This window comes from Camelus dromedarius, chromosome 10 (genome assembly GCF_036321535.1).
Source record: "Camelus dromedarius isolate mCamDro1 chromosome 10, mCamDro1.pat, whole genome shotgun sequence".
NCBI classification, from domain to species: Eukaryota; Metazoa; Chordata; class Mammalia; order Artiodactyla; family Camelidae; genus Camelus; species Camelus dromedarius.
Genome location: NC_087445.1, coordinates 4673854 through 4687931, shown reverse-complemented (window position 1 = coordinate 4687931; position 14078 = coordinate 4673854). Strand labels below are relative to the sequence as shown.

Below are 14078 nucleotides of genomic sequence, written 5' to 3'. Positions count from 1 at the left end.
TAGGGGACAATCCAGTCCTTGTTTCTGCAGCTTCGAGGGGGTTACCAGCATCCCTTGGCCTGTGGCCACCACACTCCCATCTTCAAGGCCAGCATCACCAAATCTCCCTCTCGGCTCCACCTTCACCTCCCCTTCTCTGTGTGCCCAGTCACCGTCTTGTCTCCTTCTGATCAGGATATTAGTGACTGCATTTAGGGCCCACCTGAGAATGCAGGGCTGGGATGCAAATTACGTTTGCCTGTATCCAGCCTAAAGGCACAGGTTTTGGCAAGAAGGGCGTCCTGGGTGAGGGTCTCCTCATGGCAAACAGGCTTGAGGCGATGGTAGCGATGGCCAGAGATCCAGGGTAAAGTACCCCACGTCACAGGGAGCCCCAGACCAGGGCATTTTCACCCTCTTGTACCTCCAGCGAACCCTGGAACTGTGCCCACCCTCCGCTGCCTGGGAAGCTGCCACTTGTCCTTCATCTCTCAGCTCAACCACGACTGCCTCGGGGCAGAGCCTCCTGGCTCCTCGCCTCGCCTCTTGAAACACTGGGCAGCTCTCCTCCCCAACATTTGCCCCAGTTGTCTATTGCCTGTCCATAGCGGTTCTCTCTTCCTTTCCACAAAGCCTCCTCTTCCCCAAACACTCAAGCTTCAGAAGCAGCAGCAGCAATTCAGGTTTGCCCTTCCTGGAGTCACTGGGGAAGCCGAGGGTCTACCGGCAGAGACAGCTCCAAGGGGGAACTGCGGTGTGGGAGGGGGAAAGGGGGAGAGGGCGAGGACCCATGCGGAGGATGCAGGTTGGGTGCATGGGAGACAGAGGACCAGGAAAGGACCGGGTCTTCTGGTTGCAGCAGAAGGGAAATGATAAAAGATGGCGACCAGGTCCAGAATATGCCACTCTGCAATATGCCACTCTTGTATGAGGATTATTTTAGGCTGAAAGCAATTAAGGGAAAGCAGACAGAACAGAAACCTCCTGCCCTTCCTCCCTCTCCCAGAATTCCTAATCACAGAGACAACTCTAGATGCTTATCGGCTCAGAGACAACACTAGAGGAACCCAGGTTGTAAACATTACTACCTAGCCCTTACCTTCCACCAATTTCCCCATATATTTACTTTTCCAGTTTGCCACTCCTAGAAGCCCAAAGTCCCTTCCGTTTGTCTTGTCACTTATTACAAATTTCTTGTTAAGCTGTGGTATAAGCCCACGTCCTAACCAGCCCTTAGAGTTACCACCGAGTGCTTTGTGTACGCATAATGCATGTGTTAATAAATGTGTCTTTGCTTTTCTCTTGTTAATTGATCTTTTGTCAGTCTAATTTAGAGGGCACCAGCCAATGAACCTAAGGTGGGAAGAGAGAAAAAGAGATTTCCTCCCTCCTCTACAAAAATGTGGAGCAAAGAGAGTAAGAATGAGAAAGGCTTGGGTCTGGGACTTGGAAAGGATCATAACTTGGGAAAGGAGAAAGGATTAATGGTAGCAAGCCAGATAGTCAGAGGTGAAAAACCTGGTAAAATTCTATAGAGTGAATCTGGCAAAGGGCAAGTCATGTTCTTAATAAACACACAATATTGATAATCAAAATCTAGCTTCCTTGTATTATAATAGTTTTACCATGTGTGGGTTGTGAAGAAAGTGGAATTATGGAGTAAATGGAAATATTCTGATATCTGATCCTAATTAGGAATGGCACCCACTCAAGCTCGACTGGAAGGTACTCCAAGTAAAGGCTTAAACATCGGGGAATGAAAGGGAAGTCCGTTGCCAATAACACAGCCAACTCATAAAGCGCTGGTGTACGTGTTAGGAATTAGAAACATGGAAGAAAAGCAATTTTGCGATGTAATGCAAAACTCAATAAGCTTTTCTGAATTCACTTGAGTTCAATAAAAGTTTATTAAGCCGCACATTGTGCTCCTGCTGCAAAGAGGTGCTTGGCTGTCAGAGCAGACGGATGTGCACACAGCTGCCCCAATGCAGTGGATGAGCGTGAGTGTGCGCGTGTGCGTGGGAGGTGGCTCAGAGGAGGGAGTGATGCGTGTGGCTGGGGGGAGGGAGGGCTGGAAGAGTTCACAGAGGATGCTGCATCACAAACCACCCCAAAACTTGGCTGGCAAGAGCAAATCATTCTTTTTTTTTTTCTCACTCATGGTCTGCAAGTCAGTGGGTGGGTCTGCTTCACAGGTTTCTCGTCCACTTTGGATCAGTGGCTACCCCGGGACATGTTCTCCTGGCAAATGGCAGGAATGCAAGAGGACAGGTGGAAACATGCAGTGCCTCTGGGGCCTCGACTTGGAACTGTCACAGGACACTTCCACCCACATATCATCGGCCAGAACAACTCTTCAGGGTCAAGGCCAGCATCCCTGGAGTGGAGAACACTCTACCCCTCTAAGGGGAGGTGGCACAAGGTCACAGAGCAAAGGGACTGGTTTTTAGCCTGGGGTGGGGGACGGTCGGAGAATGGGAACACCGACCCACACCATTCAAGGTGGTGATGCCTGAGCTGGGTTTTATCCTAAGAAGCATAAACAGGGGCTAACCCGGCAGTAGGACGTGAAAATTCTGTTTTCTAACAGGCCTGGCTTGGGCTAGAGCCATTACGGGTCCCCCTAGATGTCCATCACTGATTTCTGAGATCCAGGCATGAAAGAAAAGAAACTGGGCCCCCGGTGTCTTCTAGTCAAGACCTCGTTGCTCAGTCCTTCTCTGCACAATCCTCACAGGAGTTCCCTGTATGAGTTCCACCAGGGCAGCCTTTGCTTTCTGTTCAACCTGAACATTGCAAAGGGGAACTGAGGAGAAAGGGCCCAGGGAACGGCGACCTGCAGGAGGAAGATGACTTGCGCTGCTGTGAAGCATCTCTGTAGACACAGGGCAGCCTGGGGTCCTCCCTGGGGGGTTTAACATAAAGGGCCCTGTGTGTTAGAGTCTCTGGCCTGCGGATCCTCGATGTCTGAGGTTCCTCACTTCCCACTCAGGCTTATTCGTAACTGACATATCACCGTGGATAAGTTTAACGAGAACAATATGATGGTTTCATATATATATTTATATATATATATGGTTTCATATTTATATATATATAAATGACCACCAAAGCCAGTCTGGTTAACATCCATCACCTCACATAGTTCCATTTTCTTTCTTGTGATGAAAGCTTTTAAGATCTACTCTTGATGATTTTCAAATATGCAACAGAGTATGACGAACTACAGCCCCCATGCTGTACATTACATCCCAGAACTTATTTCATCCACCACAAGGCTGGACCTCTTGGCCACCTTCACCCATCTCACCCCATCCCCACCCCCACCTCTGGCCACCATCAATCTGTTCTCTGTTACCTATGAGCTTGTTTTTTTTTGTTGTTGTTGTTTTCCTTGTCTTTCAGATTCCACATGTGAGATCACAGGTCTTCATCTTTCCCTGCCTGATGGACTTCACAGAGCCCACCTCCATCTCCTCTTCACCATGCTTCCCCTGGGCAGCTGCACACCGGCTCTCAGGTCCCCCCCCCCCCCCCCCCCCGTGTGCAGATAATCTCATGCCTGCCCTGGGGCTTTGGCACTGGCTGTTCCTTCTGCCTGAAACGTTCTCCCCTTGAGTGTCTGCATAGCTGGATCTTTCTGGTCACTCAAAGCTCAGTTTAAATGTTTCTTGGAGGGAGGGTATAGCTCAGTGGTAGAGTGTCTGCTTAGCAGGCACAAGGTCCTGGGTTTAATCCCCAGTATCCCCAATAAAAAATAAATACGTACACTTAATTACAACCCCCTCCCCCCAAAAAACAAAAAAATGAAATAAAATAGTTGCTTAAATTAAAAAATAAATTAATTAATTTAAAAAACTATAAATTAAAAAAAAAATATTTCTTTCTAGGTGGGCTTCCTGGATCACCCAACCAAGAACAGCTCCCAGGTCCCACCTCCCCTTCCTGTTTCTTTCTTTACCTTAGCAGTCTCACCATCTGCATTTTTGCTTCTGTGTGTGTGTTTCTATGTTTATCATTATGTCCACACACTGGAATACGGAGACACTGTCTACGTCCCAGTACACAGGCCCTGCTCAGTAGATGCCTTTCTGATAGCTAAATAACCTAATGGGCTCCCAATGCAATAAAACTGTATTTTCTTTTGGGGGAAGGGTTATGCTTATAATTTACAATTTCTTTTTTGGCTTCTTGTGCAAAATCACAACTCATATAGAATCTCTTGTGCAGAAACAGATTCCGAGTTCTCATTTTTCATTTTTACATATAACCTATATAATTATTGCAATTCTGAGCAAGATTCCAATGAAATAAAATTTATCTTTTAAAGGCGGACAAGAAAGATTTAAACAAAATTCTCTCTATGTGTCCATTTGGACCTCTGCCCTCTCCCCCTGATGTGCAGTCTGCATCTGCGTTACACATTAGCCACAGTTCTGCAAAGATAGGAGGGCCTGCTCGGCAGTAAAGATCAATTTCTTTTTTCTTCTGATGCACTCTTTCTCAGCTCTGTAAGGGGTCATGGTGCCTTGCTGCTTGCTCTGTAGGTCCTTAACGTGATTAAGCATCCTGGGTGAAATCTATGTAAAATATCACCTTGTCATTTTGACATACAATCCTGTCTCGAAAATGTATATGACGGTGCCTCCGACTCTTAACAGGCAGAACAGTTCTCAGAGCTTTCTCAGAATCTGCTTCCCAGGCTATGATCCTCAGTTTGGCTTGAATAAAATTCTCTTTTTTTTTCCTTCCTAATTTGATGGTTAATTGAATTTTCATTGACAATTCCAACAGAAATTTTCAGGAAGGCTCAAAAACTGATTCAAAAGTTTATATGGAAGATGTAGGAATAAGCAGAATTTTACAGGAAGAGCTAAAATACATTTTTTTTTTACAGAGTTTTTAAAATTGGTGGTACTGGGGATTGAACCCAGGACCTCACGCATGCTAAATCTGTGCTTTACCACTGAGCTATTAACCACCCCCTGCTAAAATAATTTTTTAAGTGAAGAATAGTAAGCTAATAAGATCTATGTACAAAATGTGTAACTATGGCACTGGAAACACCTTACGTGGAACTGGGGCTGGTTAAACAAATTATGAAACATCGAGCATAACATAATACCATGCGGTTATTAAGAAAAAAGAAACAGCTCTGGATTTGCTGATATGGAAAGGTCTCTAGATGCTAGATGAGTGATAAGTGATATATTAATTTGTGGCAGACACAGCATTTAAGCATCAAATGACATCAAATGACATATTAGGTTTTCCTTCCCCACTGCTGAGAGCAGAGAGTTCTAAAAGGCTTGACTCAAGGTCTCTGCTCCCATTGGAGGTGTGACGAGACAGGTCACATCTTTTTACCAAGAACAGCTGGAAGGCACGGAGCGACTCTGAACACGGGTGAGAGCTGACCGCGATGAGGCTTGCTTGTTACAGAGATCACTCTGGCCGACGTGGGGACACTAGATGAGAGGGATTATAGAAGGATTAGAAATGATTCAAGGAGACCAACTGCAGAAATCCACAAGAAGGACCAATGGTGGCTGGCAATACAGAGGCGGCGATAGAGACGGAGAGAAACAGGTGCATTTGAAAAATACTTCTGGGTAAAATGGGCAAGACCTGGCAGTAGATATGGAGGGAGGAGTGCATGAGGCGTCAGAGAGACTTCCAGGCACAGGCAGACATGGTTCCTGCCTTCAAGGAATTTACAGTAATTGAACCAATACAATAACAGCTGAAATTAGTCTTCTAATGGGCTTTTCTCGTGGGTGAAGGCAGGTGTCTCCTATCTCCGCCAGGCCAGCCCCCTCGGTGCCCTCATCTTCATCTTTGATTCTGCATCAGCACCTCACTCGGTGCGTGGCCCATGGGCATCAACACAGGTTTGTGGAATGAGGCAGAGTGCCTGTTACCACGGTGTGCCCTGAGTGTTTAGAACCTGTAGCCAATTTATTAAAGGGAGTGGATCCCGTATTGGAGGAGCTGAATCCATGACTCTTTTTTGAAAGAGGATCTATACAAGCATCAGCATTTAGCAGAATGTGAGATGTGGTATGATAACTGATGAACTGATGGAGTTAGAAAAACGTTTTATCTAGAGAGCATAGCAAACATCACTGTAAGGATGAAAGTTTACTGCTCCTGTCCCTTATACCTCCTGCGCCTCTGCTAGGAACACCCTCCTTCCTGCGGCCCCAAATACTTGAGAAATGCCCACTTACCTTTCTGAGATGAGGCTTAAACATCTCCACCTCCGGGCAGCCTCTCAGGATCTATGCAATGACGGCGTTATACCGCCCCTGCTTCAGTAACTGCGTTGACACGGGCCACACCTGCCTGCGTCAGCTGTTCCTACTGAAGTCAGGGAAGCTGCTGGACCCCTTCCGCCTCCCAGCGTCCGTTAGAATGCCTCCTTCCAGGGGAGGGTATAGCTCAGTGGGAGAGTGCAAGCTTAGTGTGCATGAGGTCCTGGGTTCAATCCCCAGTACCTCCACTGAAAAAAAATACATAAATAAAATAAACCTAATCCCCCCCCAAAAAAAATCCCAAACAAATGCATTGCATTTTTTAAAAAAAGAATGCTTCTGTCATGGTAGGCATTTCAGTCTAAAATCCTTTTCGGGTCAAAGTAATTATAAGGATGAAAGAAAGAAAGGAAAGAAAGAACAAGAATGATCAAGAAGTTACTGTTAAACAAGTGATGGAAAATATTAATAAGTAAAATCTGAACGAGGTCCACAAAGCATATTGCATTCAACTCAAGTTGGGGCAGTGTGCTTTAGAAAGAAAAAACACTCAACTTTGGATTCAGAGGGGCCGGTTTTGACACTTGACTTTTCTCTCTGCTTACCTTGCTGGGTTTTGGTTTCTCATTTGTTAAGAGATTGTGGTTTTTATTTGCATTTCCCTAATAATAATTAGGCCTAATAATTTGCTCTTAGGCCTTTCACTGAACAGAGCTGGGAAATACATGTATGGGTGCTAGCCCCCACTTACCTGTAATTCTCTCTGAATCCACCCGTTTGTATATACAAAGCTAACTATGAGTTCATAATGATGTCTGACTCTAATCCAAAGCCACATGGTTCATTCCAGCTTCACAAGGGTGACTTTTTTTTTTTAATGGAAGGATGAAAATAAGAGAGAAAAGGGAGGTGGTCAATGCAGACTTAGATAACCCTGAATTAGAGGGGAATATATTCAGTTAATCACAGAACTCAAATAACAGTCTTGGAGAATCTGTCACCCAACCTGTTCACTTACCTGGTGAGAAAACTGATCCAAAGATGTGAAGTGACTCATCCAGGGTCCAGAACCAGGCAGCCCCTTTCTCACTGTGGATTGCATACTGTCTCATTGGCTGGGCACTTTTCTTTTGAGGACAAAAGCTGGAGGAACTGCAGAGAAGTTTCGGACAGTGGCGACCACCTCAGTTTTTATCATATGCGAGGACAGTCCCACAGAGTGATCAGAGGGATGGAGACAGTACTTTCCGTTCAGAAGCTCTGAGCTTCTGAATTCATGCCGGGTGTAGGAGCTGAAAAAGAGTTTACAGAGCGCTCCGGGCACGTTGCAGGGTAAGGGATTATTCGTGCCAGGCCTGGTAGATTGGGGCAAATCTGGCAGGGCATTTTTTGAAGACGGAACCCAGACCCAGAGAAACTGGGGCACTCCCCCAAGGTAACTCGTGGAGACGGCGGACTCCCAGTATCTTTGTACCTGCCACAGCCTCTCTGTTCGCGCAAGGTGGGAGCTCGCCGGAATCCTTAGCCGGAGACTCAGCAGTTTTCGCTTTGCCCTGGACTTTGCCAGGTGAGGTGGAAAGCATTTCATCCATGACATGACAGTCACATGAGATGTTTTGGGAACCTCCTCCTGAGTGAATCCACAGGCTTCCTTGTCACTTTCCCAATTTAGAGCCCTCAGCCCTGGGGAATCTTGGGAGAGAAGTCGGGCCTACGGGAGCAAGATTTTCTTCGGAGTCCCCTGGGGGGCAGGCGGAGTTTACCTTCCGGGGGTGGGAGGGCTAGGCTGCTTGGGTCACGTGACTGGGCAGGCCCGCACTCACAGTTGGGTTCTTGTCATCAGCCACTAGGGGGCAATAGCACGCAGGGGACGTATCCAATTCCAACCTTCAGAATCCTCATTTCACAGGTGTGTAAATTTCAAGAATCTTTTTTAAAAAAAATGTTAAAGGTGGACAAACTTGTTTGTAGCAGAAGCGTTCACAGTATCATAGAATCATTAAAATAGCAAGCTCAGGTATGTTTTAAAAGATTCATTTTTTTTTTGCCCTAAACTATTACTTGTAACTTGTCAGGGGCACATATAAATCTAGAAAATAATATTAAACATACTAGACTAAGAGCATGAATGCTTTTAGTATTATGATCATTAATTTTTAATTTATTGGGATTCATGTTCATATTGCTATTTTATTGCACAGAATATAAATGGACAATTAAAATGTGTATAACTTATTTCCTGGGCATATATCCAGAAGGAACCCTGCTTGAAAATGACACCTGCACCCCAATGTTCATAGCAGCACTATTTACAATAGCCAAGACATGGAAACAGCCTAAATGTCCATCAACAGATGGCTGGATAAAGAAGATGTGGTGTATTTATACAATGGAATACTATTCAGCCATAAAAACCGACAACATAACACTATTTGCAGCAACATGGATGTTCCTGGAGAATGTCATTTTAAGTGAAGCAAGCCAGAAAGAGAAAGAAAAATACCATATGAGATCGCTCATATGCGGAATCTAGGAAAAAAAAAACATAAATACAAAACAGAAACAGATTCATAGACATAGAATACAAACTTGTGGTTGCCAGGGGGATGGTGGGTGGGAAGGGACAGACTGGGATTTCAAAAAGTAGAATAGATAAACAAGATTGTACTGTGTAGTACAGGGAAATATATACAGGATCTTGTGGTGGCTCACAGGGAAAGAGAATGTGACAACGAAGGTATGTTCATGTATAACTGAAAAATTGTGCTCTACACTGGAATTTGACACAACATTGTAAAATGACTATAACTCAATAAAAAAAATGTTTAAAAAATGTGTCTATTTCAAATACCTGAATAAATTTTATGGAAAAATGGAGTGTAAACAATTCATTCATTTTCTTTCTGTTGTGGGCATCTGGTTGAAAATGGCTCCCTTGAGCTTCTGGATTTATTGCACCCCTGGTCCAAAGAATCACACGCCCTGAACTGAAGTGTCAGCCCAATATGGAGCGTCCAGTGGAGAAAATCTGATCTGCCTGCTATGAATCTGGTGCCTACCCTTAGTCCAGACGACTGAGGCCAGGGCCCAGGGCTCAGGTGCAAATATGGCTGCTGTGTCCTGTGGAGGAACCTCACAAAGAAAAGTGGGTTGATGGGAACTGGGCAGATGTCTACAACTGAGTCATCACAGATGTATATTTACATAAATTCTACCTGCCCTTCTTTGATCTTTCCCTTCTGATGTTTAGAAAAACTATCACATTTCAGAATTGGGAGTCATATATTCTGGTTCATTTACAAGCATAGGTAAAGCCGTAGAGATGCTAAGCATATTGGTGGTTGCCAGGGGCTGAGGGGACAGTTAGAATAGCTTAACACATACAGGGTTTCCTTTGGGGTGATGAAAATATTTCAGAACTAGATAGAGGTAGTGGTTGCACAAGATTGTGAATGTATTAAATGACATTGAATTGTGCACCTGAAAATGGTTACTTTTGTTATGTAAATTTCATCTCAGTAAAAATAAAATCAAGTGTCACATTCATTCTTTTTTTTTTCCCTTGGAAGGGGAAGATAATTAGGTTTATTTATTTATTTACTTATTTAAATTTTTTCTAAATGGAGGTACTGGGAATTGAACCCAGGACCTTGTGCACACCCCTCCCCACATTTGTTCTTGAAAAAATACAGCAGTAGAAAGAATTGTCCCAGGAAAAATGGAGTCCTTTCACCCATGGCTTCCTTGGTGTACTTGCTGCAGACAGGAGTCCATCCTCAGACCTATCTCCCCTTGTTCACATCAAAACTCACGTGTCCTGATGGATAAGACACAGGGCTCGGTAACAGACTATGAGCTCTGGTCAAATGCCTTGGTGAGGCATACCATTTATGTCCTTCGAGACTTCCTTTCTGACCCGTGCTGTAAGTTAGAAGTGGACTGACTAACTTCCAAGCGGAGATTTTTTTGTTGTCTTTGTATTGCTGATTTCTAGTTTGATCCTACTGAGGTCTGAGAACATACTCTGTATAATTTCTATTTTTAAAAAATTTGTTTTCTGGCCAGGATATGGCCTATCTTGGTGAACACTATGTGGGCCCTTGGGGAAAAAATGGGCATTCTGCCGTTGTTGGGTGCAGTGTTTTTTCGTTTTGAGCATCTCCCTACTATCTTGCATGATAAGATGTTCCAGGCTCGTCTTATACCCACGCAGCCACCCTGCCCAGCCCTGGAATCAGCCATTTTACCAAGGATCCCTGGTTCTTTTTAGTGGGAAATGCTATGAGAGACCAGTATCTGGATGCTGGGAGTGCTCGTTGCTACTGGGATGTTTTTGCTGCCGGGCCCTTCAGCAGTCAGAACCAGGAAATCTATGCATGTACAGTGTATGTACAGTGTATATACATGTAATAAACATACATGCAAATAGACCTACCTCCATTTCTCTGCAATGTGCAAATGTGCAGGTCTATACACATACAGCCAATCTTCTCATCCCAATTCTCCTTATTTGTTCTGCAAAATGGGCACAAACACTGAATTAGAAAGCACTGATCCATTGGCGAGAGGGCAAATACAAGGTTAGGTCACAACATTTCCCATCAGCTGATCAGTACATAACTCTGCTTTATGTGTGTTTGTTTAAAGACACCTTCTTAGGATATACTGCTGATTCATTAACATCGAGTTTGCGGCCAGTAGCACCGTATTTCCATGCCTGAACTAGGTTTGCCTTATTTATGTATTTCTCCATAAATCGCATCACAGCTTTCTTGTGCTTGGGGACATTAGACAGCTCTTTGGCACTACACTTGGGGGCTTTTTTTTTTAAACAGCAAAATCACCAAGAAAAAGCCTAAAAATGGGGGAAGCGTGGCACCGAATAGCCTGGGGAATTGACACATTTACAATATGAGAGCCGAGACAAGAAGGCAGAGCCCTGCTTTGTTCACCCTCAGCTGGGAACGTGGGAGTCACCCTGCACGAGTCTGCAAAGGGCCACAAAACTGGTGCACGTACTGATTCGGGGGGTCATGAAAAATGTCAGCGAGAGGAGGAATCCTCCAATAACGAGGATTCACTACATACTTTAGAAATCACGAGTTCACACTGACACCTCCAATTCCAACCCCTCCCCCCAGGGGTCTTTCTTGCCCAGCAACCTCCTTCTCGTACTTGTAAGTCCTCTCTTCCACAGCGGGAATCCGGGCTTCCAAAACATCAACACATTTACAGTTGTGTTCAATCCTATCACACATCTCAAGTCGTTTCAGAATTGCTTCTTCCACACCACTGCAAAGCCAGATCTACCTAAAAGCCCTCAGAGTGTTTGCAGTTTCCTCCCACACTGCCAGAGACCGCGTGTACATGTCCCAACGATTCTTTCTTTCTCCCCTTCAGTAGTTACCGGTGTTCATTGGATTTACAGTTGGGTTTGTGTTTTCCCAGTTTCCTTTGCTTTATACATTTTCGCTTTCTTTCTCATCTCTGTTCGTTTTATTTCATGCATACATAGAACACTAATATGTTCCCAAAAGTCAGAACTGTGTATAAAGGGATAGAGTGACGTCATCTCTTTCATATCCCTCAACCCTGCATCTCCTTATCGCTCGTAAGGAATCAACTTTATTGATTTCTGGTTAATCCCGCTAGGTTTTTGTTTAAAAAGGATAAGCATATACATGTATTTTTTTTATACAAAATGGATTTTATACAAAATGGATATATATATATAGTAAAAATATATATATATATATCTTGCCCTTTGCTTTTTTCAATTAAGAGTATCTTCCAGAAATCACTCTTTATCAGCACATAGATACATAGATACCTTTCACATTTTATAGCTGTGAACCTCTCCCTTTAAGGAGTGTGAGTGTGTTTAACCCATCTCCTGTGTTTATATCTGCATTTCCATGTTTTTGGAGAGCGACCTTCCGAGTCCGTACATTGTAAAAGCCCGCCATATCTATTACCGACTTACCCTCCAGAAAGCTGTCCTGAGTCACACCCCCACTGCTACTGCTTTATACCACATCATCTCTTTTAAAATTGAAACTAGAATGTTTGACTTCAATGGAATATCTAGTCATGAGAACTGAAATTTCCTCCTTTCTTTGTAAGGTGAGAGCATCTGGCAGCTGCTTCTCTGCCTGGGTGAAGCCAACAATTCAACTTGGAGCAGATTTTTTTCTTTCCCTCTGAGAAGAGTCAGGGATGGAGGTGGTCCTCTCTTAGTTACAGGGAGTGGAAAAAATATAAGCGAATAAAATACTGTGTTCATCTCCTAGCGTATTTGTTTGAATAAGCAGCAAAGTTCTCAATGCAGTGTCTCAAGTGAAACGACAAATGGGAGATTCTGTTTACAAATAGTAAAACCTAAACAAATAATCATCATTCTCACCAGCGCTTAGAGACCATGAGGGTACACCAAAAAAGCCATGCTGTTAGGCAGAGTTACATAAGTGCCAGGGCATTTTAGGGGGCGCTGTGGGAGGAAACATCTAATTAAGTCCCCACATCACATGTCTAAAGCCCCCTGTGCCAGGCTGTTCTGTGTTCTGAGAGCCCTGAGGCTGAGCTGAGCTCAGTTGGTTTTGTTGTCTTCCTTTTCTCCCTTTCTGCCTTCTCTCCGTGTGTTTTCCAAATGCTTTAATCAGTGTCACCACAAGGTCTGGTTCATTACCACCCTCTGCCTCTATGACAAGATGAATAACTCCCTCTCCCAAGATCACAATGTCTGTTCTATTTTCAGACACGACAGTAACCTGATTATTTGTTTTCTTTGGGGGCCTGGTAAGAAACCCCAGCAGTTCCTTTTTAACCGGCCCATTTTCCCTTAATAATCATTTCTTAATAGGAAGTCATATGAATTCAGAACTATTATGCTTCTTTTCATCATCTGATTGTATCATTCAAACAGTAATTTTCCCATGGTAATTTTGCAGATTATTACATTTTGATTATCCCAGAATTCTGATTATGTTACATACTCTTTTAATGAAACTCACGTGTATCTGCAGCCCCTAATCTGATTTTTTTTAATTTGATTTACGCTGATTTCATTACTATTCTAGAAACAGATACAAATTAGAGGGAAATCAGGGACAAAATTGGCACAATAGATTCTCAATTTCATGATTCATTAAATGTGGAGGCAATTTATCACAAGTGGGAAAAGTTCAAGTGACGGCAATGATAATACAATGATAATATCACTGAGAGCCCTGGCAGAGAAGGGACTTTGATGTCGAGAACAAAGAAACTCATCTGTTCACTGCCCTGAACAGGACTGAGTTCACAGGCCTCATTTTCAATAGTGAAGCATATTGATTGCTCGGAGACTGATTAAAAAAATCACCTTTCAGAGTAACTCAGCACACGAGTACGTCATCCTATCTGACGCTACAGAGTTAGTGGTCACACTTGGGGGCATGCCAAAAGCTGCAGAAATTTTGTTTTCTCTAGAAAATTTCTGGAGAAATGATTACAAGGAGAGAAAGTGTGTTTTGTAGTGAAGGGAAAAGGTCTATTCCATAGCGATGCTCTCATTCATTCAATAAATGTCAAGGATTATTTTATTCATTCCACAAATAATTATTGAGGGTTTATTATGTGTTGAGAAGTGCTCCAGACACTGGAGAAACGACAACAAACAGAATGACAAGATTCCTATTGGGAAAGACAGACCAATACGTATCAAATAGTGGACCAAAAACCATATAAAATGTAGGTAATCAGACAGCTACATGATTACACACTATATACGAAGCAGAGAATTAAGACGGGATGGTGTGTGAGAGAGCGACGCAGTGGACTAGCTGGCCAGGAAGTCCTCTCTGAGGC

At 43.7% G+C, this 14078-nt stretch overlaps 1 protein-coding gene across 1 annotated transcript in view; it reads right to left on the bottom strand.

Annotated features, from left to right (window-relative positions):
- Positions 1–3512: 3512 nt before the first annotated feature.
- C10H9orf153 (chromosome 10 C9orf153 homolog) overlaps positions 3513–14078 on the bottom strand; it is a 43245-nt gene continuing 32679 nt past the window's right edge. Inside the window, exons 6-10 of the mRNA XM_031447289.2 lie at positions 10669–10748; positions 7708–8161; positions 7252–7525; positions 6210–6481; positions 3513–5447 (exon numbers count right to left, since the gene is read on the bottom strand). The gene's annotated coding sequence lies outside the window, so the exon portion shown is untranslated. The remainder of the gene's footprint in view (positions 5448–6209; positions 6482–7251; positions 7526–7707; positions 8162–10668; positions 10749–14078) is intronic.